The 14,296-nt window shown below is 46.0% G+C and overlaps 1 long non-coding RNA gene across 1 annotated transcript; it reads right to left on the reverse strand.

Annotated features, from left to right (window-relative positions):
• Positions 1-7,020: 7,020 nt before the first annotated feature.
• On the reverse strand, positions 7,021-13,930 carry LOC130708928 (uncharacterized). The gene is made up of 2 exons (XR_009009310.1): positions 13,820-13,930; positions 7,021-7,311 (listed from the first exon to the last, which is right to left on the reverse strand). It is a non-coding gene; the product is annotated as an uncharacterized LOC130708928 (long non-coding RNA).
• Between the last annotated feature and the right edge of the window lie 366 nt (positions 13,931-14,296).

Genomic DNA, 14,296 nt, shown 5'->3' on the forward strand with positions numbered 1-14,296 from the left:
AGCTGGCTCTCAGCCTTTATCAGTGATTTGGTTAACATGCTTATTTCTGGGCACCACCCCCCTCAGAAACTCTGCATTAGGGTTCTATCTCCAATTAGAATAAGAGCTCACGGGCTTCCCTGGTGGCGCAGTGGTTGGGAGTCTGCCTGCCAATGCAGGGGACACGGGTTCACGCCCTGGTCTGGGAGGATCCCACATGCCACGGAGCAACTAAGCCCGTGAGCCACAACTACTGAGCCTGTGCGTCTGGAGCCTGTGCTTCGCAACAAGAGAGGCCGCGATAGTGAGAGGCCCGCGCACCGCGATGAAGAGTGGCCCCCGCTTGCCACAACTAGAGAAAGCCCTCGCACAGACACGAAGACCCAACATAGCAATCAGTCAATCAATCAATCAATCAATAAAATCTTTAAAAAAAAAAAAAAAAGAATAAGAGCTCAGGACTCTGCACTAAGAAGCACACAGGTGACCCGGGTACCGTTAGCTTCCTCCAACCACTTTGGGTAAATACTCTCAAGTGTGTTCTGAGTCTATATGCTTTTTTTTTTCCTATGACGCAAAAGAATTTTAAAAGGTCTAGACTACCACATATAAGCAGAATATGTTTAAAGAGTTTCATTTTATTTACTTAGAAACTATAATCCAAGATCAAGAGACAGTAAAAACCTAAGTAATAACATCCACTTCCATTATTGGCAGCTAACTATGTACCAGGCTATGTGCAAGCTATTTTATACACTTTACCTCATTTAATCCTTCTTTATCTGTATATTTATACCCACAACCCTACCCCACAGGTGCTGTCATGATTCCCATTTTATGGTTAAGGAAATAACAGCACGTACAGTTTAAGTTACTTGCTCAAAGACACACAGGTGGCCCAACAGGAGGCGGACCCAAACCTGGCTGAAGCCAAAGCTTGTGTTAGCCACTCTATGATTGCTTCCCAGGGCAGACATCCCTGGCCGAAGGAGGTCCTTCTGTAGAACTCTTTCCCTACCCTCAGTATCTCCCACATGGTCCTTTAAGCTTCAGCATCTTGCCAAGGACAGCATGTTACAGATACCCCTGAACTCCCTGCACATACACAATAAATGAATGATTTCAAGATAAGAACATATAGACAAATTCCTCTTCTCCCTTGTTTCCTATTCATCTGCTGCTGTCATTTTCCTCTGTTGTCATTTTCATCAGGCATTTTTTTTCTGAGACTTGCATCCACTCTGTTGAAAGGTGCTGTTGCTGCTCTCAGGGCTTATCATTCTGAGACTCGGGCAATTGTAAGATGTTACACACAGCAAAGAACCTTGGAGTTCATCCAGTCCAACCCGCTCACTCTACAGATGAAGAAACCGATGAAGAAACTGAGGCTCAGGGAGGTGAAGTGACTTGTGAATGGTAACACATCTGGTCCACGTATCAGCAGTGCTTCAGCAATAAGGCTCTGTTCTGCAATCTTTCTTGACATGCTCCCTCTCCTCTATGTGACTCACAGGAAAGAAAGTAAGATCTCTCTCATTCTGGGCCTCCACCCCTCTCAAATAACCTCCATTAATTTCTGGGCTGTTAAGGAATGTCTATATGCTTGATTTAGACAAGCCTTGAAATTTGCAGTCACCAAAGACGTACAGAACATGAAGCATTTTTGCCTTGAGCCTCTGGGCCCTGGGAAAGCAAGCTGGGCTGGGCTGATCCTGGGCCTGGTTCTGATTTGGCCATTGTCCGAAGCAATGGAATCCAGCACAAAGAAGGAGTTTGTACACCAGCTGTAATCCCAGTGTAGGTAAGGCTACAACCGGTGTCCTCAAGGTCTTGGCTTTTCTGGCAAAGCTAGATTTTCTTTACTCTGGTCCCTGCTGACACAGTGACAACCTGAAGACTCATTAGGCCTGGAGCAAGCCATCCGCAGAGAAGAAGCATAAACATAAACAGGGCAAAGCAGTGACGGGATCCTGCCTGGCTCCCTAACTCGACCTGGCATTTGTTACCTGGGAGGATCCCTGGCTCCCGGCCTCCTGGCCTGAAGCACCAACCTGAGGCAGGTGTACTCTCTGCGCACCTGGATCATACCCAGGTGTTAGCCAGCCAGCTCGATCTTCCACTCCCAGAGCCAGAAGGGAGTTTAGAGGTCATGCATTCAACCCCTGATTTTACCAGTAACCAAATGAAGGCCCCAAAGGAGGTCAATGATTGTCTAAAGCCATGGAGAAGTTTGTAGAGAAAAGTCAGAATGGGGACTGGGTTGGGAGTGGAATAGAGAGAGAGGTATACACACACGTGCACATGCACACACACGTGCACATGCACACACACATACACACAGTGTTATGTCATTTTAAAGTTTACAAAATTCCTTCACATACAGTTAAGAATGATACTCAAGATAGTTTAACCTGTCAGGCCCACAGCCCTACAAACATTAATACATTTGGCCCTCTCCTGAGAAGTGGGCTCTGATCCTATTTCCATCTTACAGATGAAGAGATGGGGGCTCAGAAAGATTGACACTTAGCCCTGTTCACCATCGTAAGTTATATTTGTGTTTGCCTGTTTGCAGATTACAGAGATAGCTTAAGCAAAAAGGGGGGTTTTGTTATAACACTGGAGTGTCACAGAGCACCCCCAAGGCAGGAATACCCAGGGCCTCCCCTAGCCTGGCACCAAGAACTGGAAAACCACCAAGAGCTCAGGACAGTTGTCTCTGCCTCTTGCTTCTCTCCTGCAGGCCACCCTTCACTGCATCTCTGTGCACTTCTTTCCAGTTTTTCTCACCTCTGTTTCATGTTCTTACAGAGACTCCTAGACCATATCAAATCCCAGTTCTCAGAAGGAATCTGATTAGCGCAGCTTGGATCCCATGCCCACCCCTGGTCCAATCAACGTGGCCGAGGAGAGGGGGTCATATTACGTAACGATCGCGACCAAAGGCCACCTCACTGGGAGGTAGATGCACAGACAGGGGTAGCAGTGAGCTGAGCAGACACCCCAAAAGTTGTCTACTATGGTCACACAGGACACCCAGAGCCAGGGCTCAGACCCAAGTCTCCGGACTCTCAGGACAGAATGCCTTTCCACAGGACCACTGATCCCTCTGTCCCCAAGGCCATGTCCAAATACCTGGCTGCTCTCTCTGCACTAATCTTTGGATGCCAAGGGATGTCCCTGTTGCCCTGGAAGGATTTAGGCCAAGGACTGAGATTCAATTCCAGCTATTCCTGCACACAGATCAAGGGAGATCCCCTGACTGGCTCCTGAGGATATTGATGAAATTAGACAGAGAAGCAGAGGAAGGAGAAAACCTGCCATCAGCAGTGGAGTCCCAGAATCCTGCCTGCTTCTCGTCCTCTGGTTGTCTGAACCCTCTATTTAGGGGCTGAGAGTGGTGCTGACTCTGTGGGGAGCACTGCATGGGGCCGTGGCAGGTGGAGGAAGTATCTGCAGGGAACCTCGAAATCAAAGGCCTGCTCAGAGGCGGGCAGGAAGCTACTAGGGTCATGGCGCTAGAAGAGGGAGACACAAAAGGCCGGAGCTGATACTGAAAGGGCAGGGGGTATGGCCAAGAAAAGAACCCCAAACAGGGGGAGAGCAGAGAACGGATGCCAGACACACTGCTGGACACCTCCCTGCAGAGACCGTCTGGAGCTGGCCCTTGAGGACCATGGCAGGACGGGGCCTGGGACATACATATTGCAGGTGGGAACGAAACCAATCCAGTCTCTCTGGAGGCAGTTTGGCAATATTAAAAGTCTTTAATGATAATAAAAACAATAATAATAAAGGCATTTTTACCTCAGAAAACCCACTGTGGTTATTTCTCCACTGCCTAGACAAGAGCCTGATACACAGAAGGGACTCGATAAAAACTACTGAACGAATGACTAGATGATTGACATGTTCATAAAGAGAGATATAAGCAAGGATGTTCAATACAGTAGCAAATTGGAAACAAGCTAAATGCTCACCAATAGGGGACTAGTTAAGTAAATTATGGTATAGCCTTATAAAAGAATGCTTTACAAATATTTTAAATGATGGCATAGATGTATACCTATTGATTTGGAAGAATATTCTCAATATTTGGCTGGGGAAGAAAGCAGGATAAAAATAATGCCATTTTATAGAGAGAAAAACATTTTAATATATGCATAAAGAAAAGTTAATAATGTATGAAAATGATAACAATGGGAAATAAGATTTCAGGTCATTAATCCTTTCTCTTTTAGTTTATTTCTATCTTCTAAATTTTCTACCATGACCATGTGTTACTTGTATAATTAGAAATAATAGGAGAGAGAATTCCCTGGTGGTCCAGTGGTTAGGACTCTGAGCTCTCACTGCCAAGGACCCAGGTTCAATCCCTGGTCAGGGAACTAAGATCCCACAAGCTGCACGGCCAAAAAAAAAAAAAAGACAGAGAGAAAAGAAAGTAATACATGAAAATATTTCTCATCAAAAAAGGGTGAAGTGAGGCCAAGAGGGGGATGAATACAAGTGATCAATCAACAAATGATTTCAGAACACTGGTTGCGTGTGGTGCTGAGTGCTTCAGCAACTATCAAGAAGTGTCAAGCAAAGTCCCTGCCCTCCAGGAGTCAACAGTGTGATGGTAGAAAATCACAGGGGAGGGTGGGAGATGGCTTCAGGCTGGCACTGAGACTATGGTGGGCACAAGGGCCACCAACAGTATTTTGCTTCCTGTGACCAGGGATAGACCAAGGCAAGGCAGGGGAGGGCTATGGATGGGGGAACCTAGAAAGCCAGAGATGCAGCAAGAACCAGCAAAACAAAGACCGGCAATGATGGATAAGAGCCAACGACATCAGTGAGAATTGAGTTTAGCAGGAAAAAAAAAAAAAATTAAAACCCAACTGTGTGCTAGGTTCTGTGCTAGGGATACAGGTGCTAAGGATAATCAAAACTAGCAAGGTCCCTGTTTTTGTGGATTTACAGTTAAGTGGAGGAGGGAAGAAATTGACTGATGAGTCAATAAATAAACATAGCAAGAAAAATACCTGACAGTGATAAGCACTATTCGTTTTTAAGCTGCATCCAAATATCCCCATTGTCTGACTTCAGACAGTAAATGTCATGGGGAAAAAAAATAATATAATGAACATCCTCATACCTATTACCGACATTTAACTGTTCTTAACATTTTGCCATGTTTGCTTCACTATTTTTCTGTTGCTGTTTTTGTTGTTGATGTGTTTTTTTTGTTTGTTTTTTGGGTTTTTTTAATTAATTTATTTTATTCTATTTATTTTTGGCTACGTTGGGTCTTTGTTGCTGAGCACAGGCTTGCTCTAGTTGGGTGAGCGGGGGCTACTCTTCATTGCGTTGCGTGGGCTTCTCATTGTGGTGGTTTCTCATGTGGGATCTTAGTTCCCTGACCAGGGATCCAACCCCCATCCCCTGCGTGGGAAGGTGGATTCTTAACCACTGGACCACCAGGCAAGCCCTCCTATAATATTTTTTTTAATGCTGGTTTTTCAAACTAGGATCCAATCAGCAACTACACATTGCATTTGGTTGTTTTCACTTTTAAGTTTCCTTTTAATGTCTATATCTACAATCTCATTTACATCAAAATCTGTATAGATAGATCTCCATTGTCAATACCCTGGAGGTCCAGTGGTTAGGACTCCACGCTTTCACTGCCGAGGGCACGGGTTCAACCCCTGGTCAGGGAACTAAGATCCCACAAGCCTCGAGGCACGGTCCAAAAAAAAAAAAACGCTCCCAAAAGTCATGTACCCAGTATAGCTAGACTCAGCCAAAAGAAACCCAGGCTATTAGTGGGTAGCAAACCCTGTAACCTGGTCCCCTCCCATCCACTAGTAAGAGGTGACTGACTACAGGTGAAATTGCTGGCCTTGGAAAAAACCAAACTATACCCTATAGGTGAATCAGCTCCATCTGAGAAGGACTATTGACTCTCTCCCCCCTTGCCTTTCTTGGATAGTTGAAAGAGGCAGGTGGGTGTAATGGAAGAACGTAGGGAGCAAGACTTCAACTCTGGGGGCTTCCCTGGTGGCGCAATGGTTGGGAATCCTCCTGCCAATGCAGGGGACACGGGTTCGGGCCCTGGTCCGGGAGGATCCCACGTGTGTGGAGCAGCTGGGCCTGTGCACCACAGCTGCTGAGCCTGCGCTCTGGAGCCCGCGGGCCACAACTGCTGAAGCCCGTGCGCCTGGAGCCCGTGCTCCGCAACAGGGGAGGGCACTGCAATGAGAGGCCCACGCACTGCAGCCAAGAGTGGCCCCCGCTTGCCGCAGCTGGAGAGAGCCCGTACGCAGCAACAAAGACCCAATGCATCCGGAAAAAAAAAAAAAAAAAATACTTCAACTCTGGCTCCCTGACTCTGGAGCGACGTAGCCTTGAGCAAGTCATTTCATCTCTTTGAGCCTCAGTTTCTTTACCTGTAAAATGAAGATAGTAACCACCTGGGGGGTTGCTGTGAGGGTGAAATGAATTAATTTATAAGCATCCCCGTCACAGTGCTTGAATTTCCCACAAAGCCTGGAGCAGATATTGGTGCCTGATCACCAAACTCAGTTCCTCTTCCTCCCGGTGACATAGCTAGAGGACATTTCCCAGCCTCCCTTGCAGTTAGATGCGGCCATAGGATCAAGATCTAACAGTGTAATGTGAGAAAAAGTGTGCTGTGCAAGCCTCCTCCAGGCTCAGCCCACGAAACCTTCTATGTTACAGGCCCAGGGAAGCCCTTGAAATGATCTGTTGAAACGCAAAATCTGTGTATCTGGATCCCTGAATGACCACATGGAGTGAAGCCCTTGTTGCCAATGAGGAACACCTGATTTGGACTTTACACGAGCAAGAAATAAACCTTTAGAGTGTTAACCGATGTGGTTTTAGGGTTTATCTTTTACAGCAGCTAGCATTGCTTTAACCAGCACAAAGCTTGATGCTAAAGATGAAGCCATTACTTAGAAGGAAAACCTACATAGGTTTGATGTGAAACACGGTGGCTTTCGGAAAACCAAATAAGGAACCACACAACTGTTAGGGAGGACATTTAAATTTTAATATTGTATTCCATCAAACTTATGACACTTTTTTTCATATTTTTACATCTCTGAAATAAGGCTGTATGTTGTAATCAACAGTATCTCAAATTGCAAGCAGCCAGGAGATAGTCGTGATATAGTTGCAGTTGGCTGCACGTGCACAGACTTGGTCACAGTCCTGCATCTTGTCATCCTTTCCCTTGAGTTTTGTGCATTGTTAGCACCACAGGTGTTGGTTTAATCGCCACTAACAATGTCTTCAAACAGATTCCATGCTGATTTGGCACTGAAATGAAAAGTTATTGTGTATTAAAAAGGCAAGGAAACAGAGCAGCTTGATACCTGATAAAAATCTATGTCTAAATAAGACTTAAAAGAGCTCTTTCAATATGCATGAAATGGAAATTCTACGTGATAGGAAAGCTTTGTGTCATGATTGTGTATTTCTTAGAAATGCATCAGTAATGGTGTGGGTTGTAATTGACAGGTGCCTTCGATTTGGTGAAATTGTCAATACATCAAAACATCAGTGATTTCAACCAAGGAAGGCATCCAGTGTAAATAATGGTGATAATAATATAACAATTTACACTTGCCAAGAGCCAAACATATGCCAGGAAGCTCTGTGCTTTACTCACATTATCTCATTTAATCATCCTAACAACCCTGTGAGGTGGTTACAATTATACATGATTGCAAATCGTCCTAAGTGTTATATGGGAAAGGAACGTGGTGCTCGGAGAAGGAACATAATTCAGATTGGGTGGAGGTGGGGAGGGGAATCTCCCTGAGGAAGCAAAGAGACCTGAAAGAAAATACTAGGCAACATTTATTGAGCATTTACCATGTACCAGGTATGATTCAAAGTTTATTGTGTTGGGACTTCCCTCGTGGTTCAATGGCTAAAACTCCATGCTCCCAATGCAGGGGGCCCAGGTTTGACCCCTGGTCAGGGAACTAGATCCCACATGCCGCAGCTAAAGAGCCTGCACGTGACAATGAAGATCCCGCATGCCACAACTAAGACCCAGCACAGCCTAAATAAATAAATAAATCTTTTTTTAAAAAATCAATGGCCTACCTAGAGGGATGGGATAGGGAGGGTGGGAGGGAGGGAGATGCAAGAGGGAAGAGATATGGGAACATACGTATATGTATAACTGATTCACGTTGTTATAAAGCAGAAACTAACGCACCATTGTAAAGCAATTATACTTCAATAAAGATGTTTAAAAAAAATCAATGGCCTTTAAAAAAAAACAAAGTTTATTGTGTTAAGTCACTCAATTCTCACAAAAAGCCTAAGAACATTATTATCAGCTCCATTTTACAAATGAGGAAATCAAGACAGGGATAGAGAAGTGAAATGACTCGCTCATAGGAACTCAGCTAAGGAGTGATAAACCTGGGATCTGAACCAGGGCAGTGTGACTCCAGAGCCCATGTATCTTACTTACCACTTTCCTATCCTCTAGTGATGGAAACAAATGAGTCTCCATTTCACCAAGGACGGCAGCAGTAAGTGACCCGGTTACAAGCAAAAGCTCTAGAGCCAGGCTCCTTGAGTTCAAAGCCAGGCTCTACAACTGACCAGCAAGGTATTTGACCTTCCTAAGCCTCAGTTTCTTCATTTGTTGTGAGGTTTAAATGAGTTGAGACATATAGAGCTTAGATCAGAACCAGGATATAGTCAGCCCTCAAAAAATATTACATAGGGACCTCCTTGGTGGCGCAGTGGTTAAGAATCCGCCTGCCAATACAGGGGACACGGGTTCGAGCCCTGGTCCGGGAAGATCCCACATGCCACGGAGCAACTAAGCCCGTGCGCCACAGCTACTGAGCCTGCGCTCTAGAGCCCGCGAGCCACAACTACTGAGCCCGTGTGCCACAACTACTGAGGCCTGTGTGCCTAGAGCCCGTGCTCCGCAACAAGAGAAGCCACCGCAGTGAGAAGCCCGCGCACCGCAACAAAGGTTAGCCCCTGCTCGCCGCAACTAGAGAAAGCCCGCGTGCAGCAACAAAGACCCAGCACAGCCAAAATAATTAATTAATTAATTAATTAAAATATATATATATATTACATAATATTGTCTTCGTACAACACTCACAGTAACTCAGAGAAAACAGACTCAGGGAGGTTTAGCAATTTGTCGAAACCCACCCATTTCAAGAAAGGAGTCAGGATTCAAAGCTAAGTTGCTTCACTCAGAAGCCTTTGCTTTATGCATTACCCCATGGAGGTGCCTAGTAAAGATGAGTCAGTGGTTTAGATCTTCACCCTGAAAGTTTCCAGGAAAGGAGATTCTCACTCCCAATGTGACATCTTATTTTAACATCCCAAATCCCACTCAATAGTAAGGCTCTCTCATTGCCAATCTGGATTTCATCAGTTTTATTTTAAGGTCATTTCCTCTCTGAGAAGGAGAGAAGATGGAGACTCACCAGTTTCTTTCTTTTGTATCTTTCATATACTGTAGGTTACATTTCCTCGCCAACATAGAGAAAGCAGGGAACGTTTTAGACTCTGGCACGAAGTAGACGCTCAACAGAGAAATGTGTTGCATGGAGAACAGATCGGTGGCGCCAGAGGTGGGAGGGGAGTCGGGGGGTGGGCAAAATGGCTAAAGGGGATCAAAAGGTACAAACTCCCAGTTTTAAAATAAGTCATAAAATGTAATGTGCAGCATGTTGGCTACAGTTAATAATACTGTTGTAGGGACTTCTCTGGTGGTCCAGTGGTTAGGATGCTGTGCTTCCGCTGCCGGGGGGCATGGGTTCAATCCCTGGTCAGGGAACTAAGATCCCACATCTCGGCACGGCCAAAATATAAATAAATAATAATACTATTGTATATTTGAAAGTTGCTAAGAGAGTAGATCTTAAAAGGTCTCATCACAAGGAAAAACAGATTTGTAACTATGTGTGATGATAGATTATTGTGGTGATCACTTCACAATATATACAAATATCAAATTATTATGTTGTACACCTGACACTAATGTTATATGTCAATTATATCTCAATTAACAATAATAATAATAAATAAGGGCAAAAGGAATGTTTTATGAATGAACAAATGAGTGAGAGAACAGCTGCACAATCTCGAAGTTCCCTCCCAGATCACATGGACCCTGTGCACCCCACCCCTGCCCACCCAGCCCGCTTTTCTCTGACTCCCATTTCTTAACTGTAGTGTTTCTCAAACAAGGGTGTTGCAAGGGCATTCTGAGCACAAAGTGGAGTTGAAGTGGCCTTAGTATGTGGTGACACCCTGGGTTTCCTCATTCCTCATTCCCTTGGGCCAGCTTTTACCAAGAGGGTAGAGATGGAGATATCTCTGTGTGTGTGTCTGTGTGTCTGTGTGTGTGTGTCTGTGTGTGCTGGGGAGGGGGTGCTGAGGTTGAGGGCAGGTGGATGACATGTGACTCACACACATCCTAACAGTCCGTCAAGGTCACAGGTGTTACAGGCAGAGGAAGGTTGGGAGTCCTGCGGAACATTTATCATCAAGATGGGAGACCTGGACCTTTGGTTACAAATAATAGAAACCCATCTCAACACGCATAAGGAAAAAAGAAAGGCATGCATTGTTCACATAACTTGGAATTCCAGGGGTAGTTCTGCTTTCAGGTATGAATAAAGACATTCATATAAGACTTCAACTTTTCTCTCTTTCTCCCTCTCCCTGCTCTGATGCTTTGCTCTCTGTGTTTGATGGTACAATCTCCTCAGAAAGCAGGCTTTCTCCAAATGATGGCTGCTGACAACCCTCAGTTGACATCTTCCCAGCTTGCAGAGAGCTCTAGCCATCATGACTGTGTTTATCTTGGGGGCAGTGGGAAGGGTTTGTCATGGGGAAGAGGCTGTTTTCTTTTGTCAAAAAATTGAGGGGCTTCCCTGGTGGCGCAGTGGTTGAGAATCTGCCTGCCAATGCAGGGGACACGGGTTCGAGCCCTGGTCCGGGAAGATCCCACATGCCACGGAGCAACTGGGCCCGTGAGCCACAATTGCTGAGCCTGCGCTTCTGGAGCCTGTGCTCCGCAGCAAGAGAGGCCGTGATGGTGAGAGGCCCGCGCACCGCGATGAAGAGTGGTCCCCACTTGCCGCAACTAGAGAAAGCCCTCGCACAGAAACGAAGACTCAACACAGTCATAAATAAATAAATAAATAAATAAATAAATAAATAAATAAATAAAAAATTGAAAGCTTTCTCAGAAGCCCCAGAGCAGACTTCCCCTCAGGTCTTATCGGCAACAACTGGGTCATGTGGATACCCTAGCTGCAAGGGAGTCTAGAAAAGTGAGAAATAGGGATGTGATTGGCTTAGATGTATCATGATCCATGGCCTGGGGCTGGCCATGTGGTCAGCCTGAACAAAATTGGGGTTTCTTAAGCCAGGAAGGAAGGAGACTAGATTGGGTAGGTAACTAATGGTGTCTACCACAAGAAAGTGTTGTGAGGCAAACTGGCTAGATCACAGAAGAAGCACAGGGAAGGGAAGCTTTGCAAAAGTAGTGGAAATGCCAGCTAGACAAAAACAACTTACGTGCACATTAGAATTGGGGAGGAAGGAGGTGAAGGCCAGGAAAAGATGTGAATCAGGGAAGGTGGGCATGGCCAGAGTGGAGAGGACCAGCCAGCTGTGGACAGCACATTCCTGGGAACATACAGTTCTTATCTAAGGATATTCTGCAGCAGAGGTTCAACAAATACAGAGGATGGCTGGTGAGCGAGGAGCCAGTGAGGGATCTCACCATGCAGACAGTATGAGTTCTTCCCACTGTGCTTGTTCAATCTCCACTATTCATGCTCCAAGGTGACCCAAAACCAAAGCAACAAAGGTGTGGTATCTCTGGGGCACCAAGGAGAAACATGCTGGAACATCTTCAGTGGTTCCCTGCCACTATGAACTCAAGTCCAAACTTCATAGTCTGGTCCCACTTGTCCTCTCCAGCTTCATCCGTCACTATCTTCCTCCCTCCTCCATTCTTTTGCTCCAGCTCCTCATAGCTCTCTAAATTCAGGCTGTACTTTTTTTTTTTTTTTTTTTTTTTTTTTGGCCACATCGTGGGGGGAGCATGCAGGATCTTAGTTCCCTGACCAGGGATTGAACCCCGTGCCCCCTGCCAAGGAAGCACAGAGTCTTTTTTTTTTTTTTTTAAATTTATCTTTGGCTGTGTTGGTCTTCATTGCTCTGCGTGGGCTTTCTCTAGTTGCAGTGAGCGGGGGCTTCATTGCGGTAAGCGGGCTTCTCATTGTGGTGGTTTCTCGTTGCGGAGCACGGGCTCTAGGCGTGCGGACTTCAGTAGTTGTGGCTGATGGGCTCAGTAGTTGTGGCTCATGGGCTCTAGAGCTCAGGCTCAGTAGTTGTGGCGTACGGGCTTAGTTGCTCTGCAGCATGTGGGATCCTCCCGGACCAGGGATCGAACCCGCATCCCCTGCATTAGCAGGCGGATTCTTAACCTCTGTGCCACCAGGGAAGCCCAGAAGCACGGAGTCTTAACCACTGGACTGCCAGGGAAGCCCAGGCCTGTACATTCCTGACTCCAGGATTTTATCCCCACTGTCCCTCCTGCCCTTTCCTATGTGTGACCTCTCTGAGCCTCTGTTGTCTTTTCTGTCCAATGGGAAGCACTTCCCTAACTAGGTGTTGTGAGAACTATGAAAATGAGATATACCATAGTTAGCACTTCGAAACTGCCAGGCACATAGTTAGTGCTCAGTCCGTGCTAGCTACTGTTATTCGTCAATCCCTGTTTTGAAATCTTAACAAACTTGACATAACGTGCTGTAGTACTTGCGCATTCCTTCCTTGCTGTCTTCCTGAATGACTATGCCAAGAGGGTGAGCCCCAGGGCAATGTGTGTGGCAGCCCTTTGCACCTTGTCCTCTGTAGTGGCACGGCAAGCACACAGCTGTTCTTGAAGAGTTCACCTGAGATGAAAAACAGCCAGCCTGACGAGGGACAGAATGTGTCCATCCAGGACACGTTGGAGGATACAGAGCTCGGCTGGGCACAAAGTCAGCCTCCAGGAGTGTTCCCTCTTGCTGGCTGTGGGGTCACACCAGGAAACGGAGCCCACCCACAGTCCCACCACAGCGCTGTTAGGAAAGTCAGACGAACTTGTCCACCAACCACGTGTGGCTCAGGTCTGCTGCCAGGCAACTCCCCCAGAAGACAGGAACCCACCAGTGTGAGGAGGTGAGGCCTGAGTGCCACTCAACTCCTTTCATGGCCCATCGGCAGTGACTCAGCAGGAAGCCAGCCAAGGTCTGAGTCACTCCCTCCCCTCCCACCACACCCAGGGTTTTCCTCCAGGGCTTGGAAGGCTGCTTATAGCTGGAGGTGTAAATCTTCAGTACCTGGGTCTGATCTCCTTAACACAGCTTAGTATTTAAAAGCACAAGGTCTGGAGTTAGGCAGCTTGGGTTAGAAGCCTGGTTCCACCTCTTATCTAACCCACAGCAAGTTTCTTAGATTCTCTGGCCATAGTTTGCCCATCTGTAAATGGGAACAATAACGTTACCTCCCTCATAGAAGTGAAATGGCTTAGAACAGTGCATGGTATGTTGATAGGGCTCCTCTAAAACCCCAGGCCTGGTCCCACCTCAGGACTTTTGCACTTGCTGCTTTCTCTGCCTATGTTTTTGCCCCCGATGGCAGCTCCCTCACTTAATTCAGGTCTTTACTAAAGATTCATTTTCTCAGTGAAGCCCACGATGGCCACCTTATCTAAGCCCTCCTCCTCCAAAACTTCTTACCTTCTTTCCCACTTTGTCTCCATAGTACTTACCACTGTCTAATACACCATGCATTTCAATCATGTATCTTCTCTACTGTCTGTCTCCCTCCACCCCCACTGGAATTCAAGTTCCATTTTTGTCTGTTTTCTTCACTGCTGTATTCCGAGACCTAGAAAAGTGCTGACACATAGCAGTTCTCAATAAACATGTGGAATGAATGGAAATGAATGTCAACTTATTCACCATTATTTATCACCAATTATTATTGTCATCAATAAAGATCACCAGTAAAGATCACCATTATTATCTCATTCCAGTGAGAATCAGAGAGAAGTTCAAAGCTTAAAACCACTACCAGATTCTGCACATCTGCCTTTAGTTCGTTTATACTTGAATTAATAGACTCTCAAAACTTGGAGATATCCACTGTTAGGGTGGAAAACTCTGTTAGCCACAGGGCTGGGCAGACAGCCGGTAATGTAAATACATAAATCCAATGGGGCCAATAAGGAGTGGTGAGAACCCAG

Source organism: Balaenoptera acutorostrata, chromosome 9, assembly GCF_949987535.1.
Source record: "Balaenoptera acutorostrata chromosome 9, mBalAcu1.1, whole genome shotgun sequence".
NCBI classification, from domain to species: domain Eukaryota; kingdom Metazoa; phylum Chordata; class Mammalia; order Artiodactyla; family Balaenopteridae; genus Balaenoptera; species Balaenoptera acutorostrata.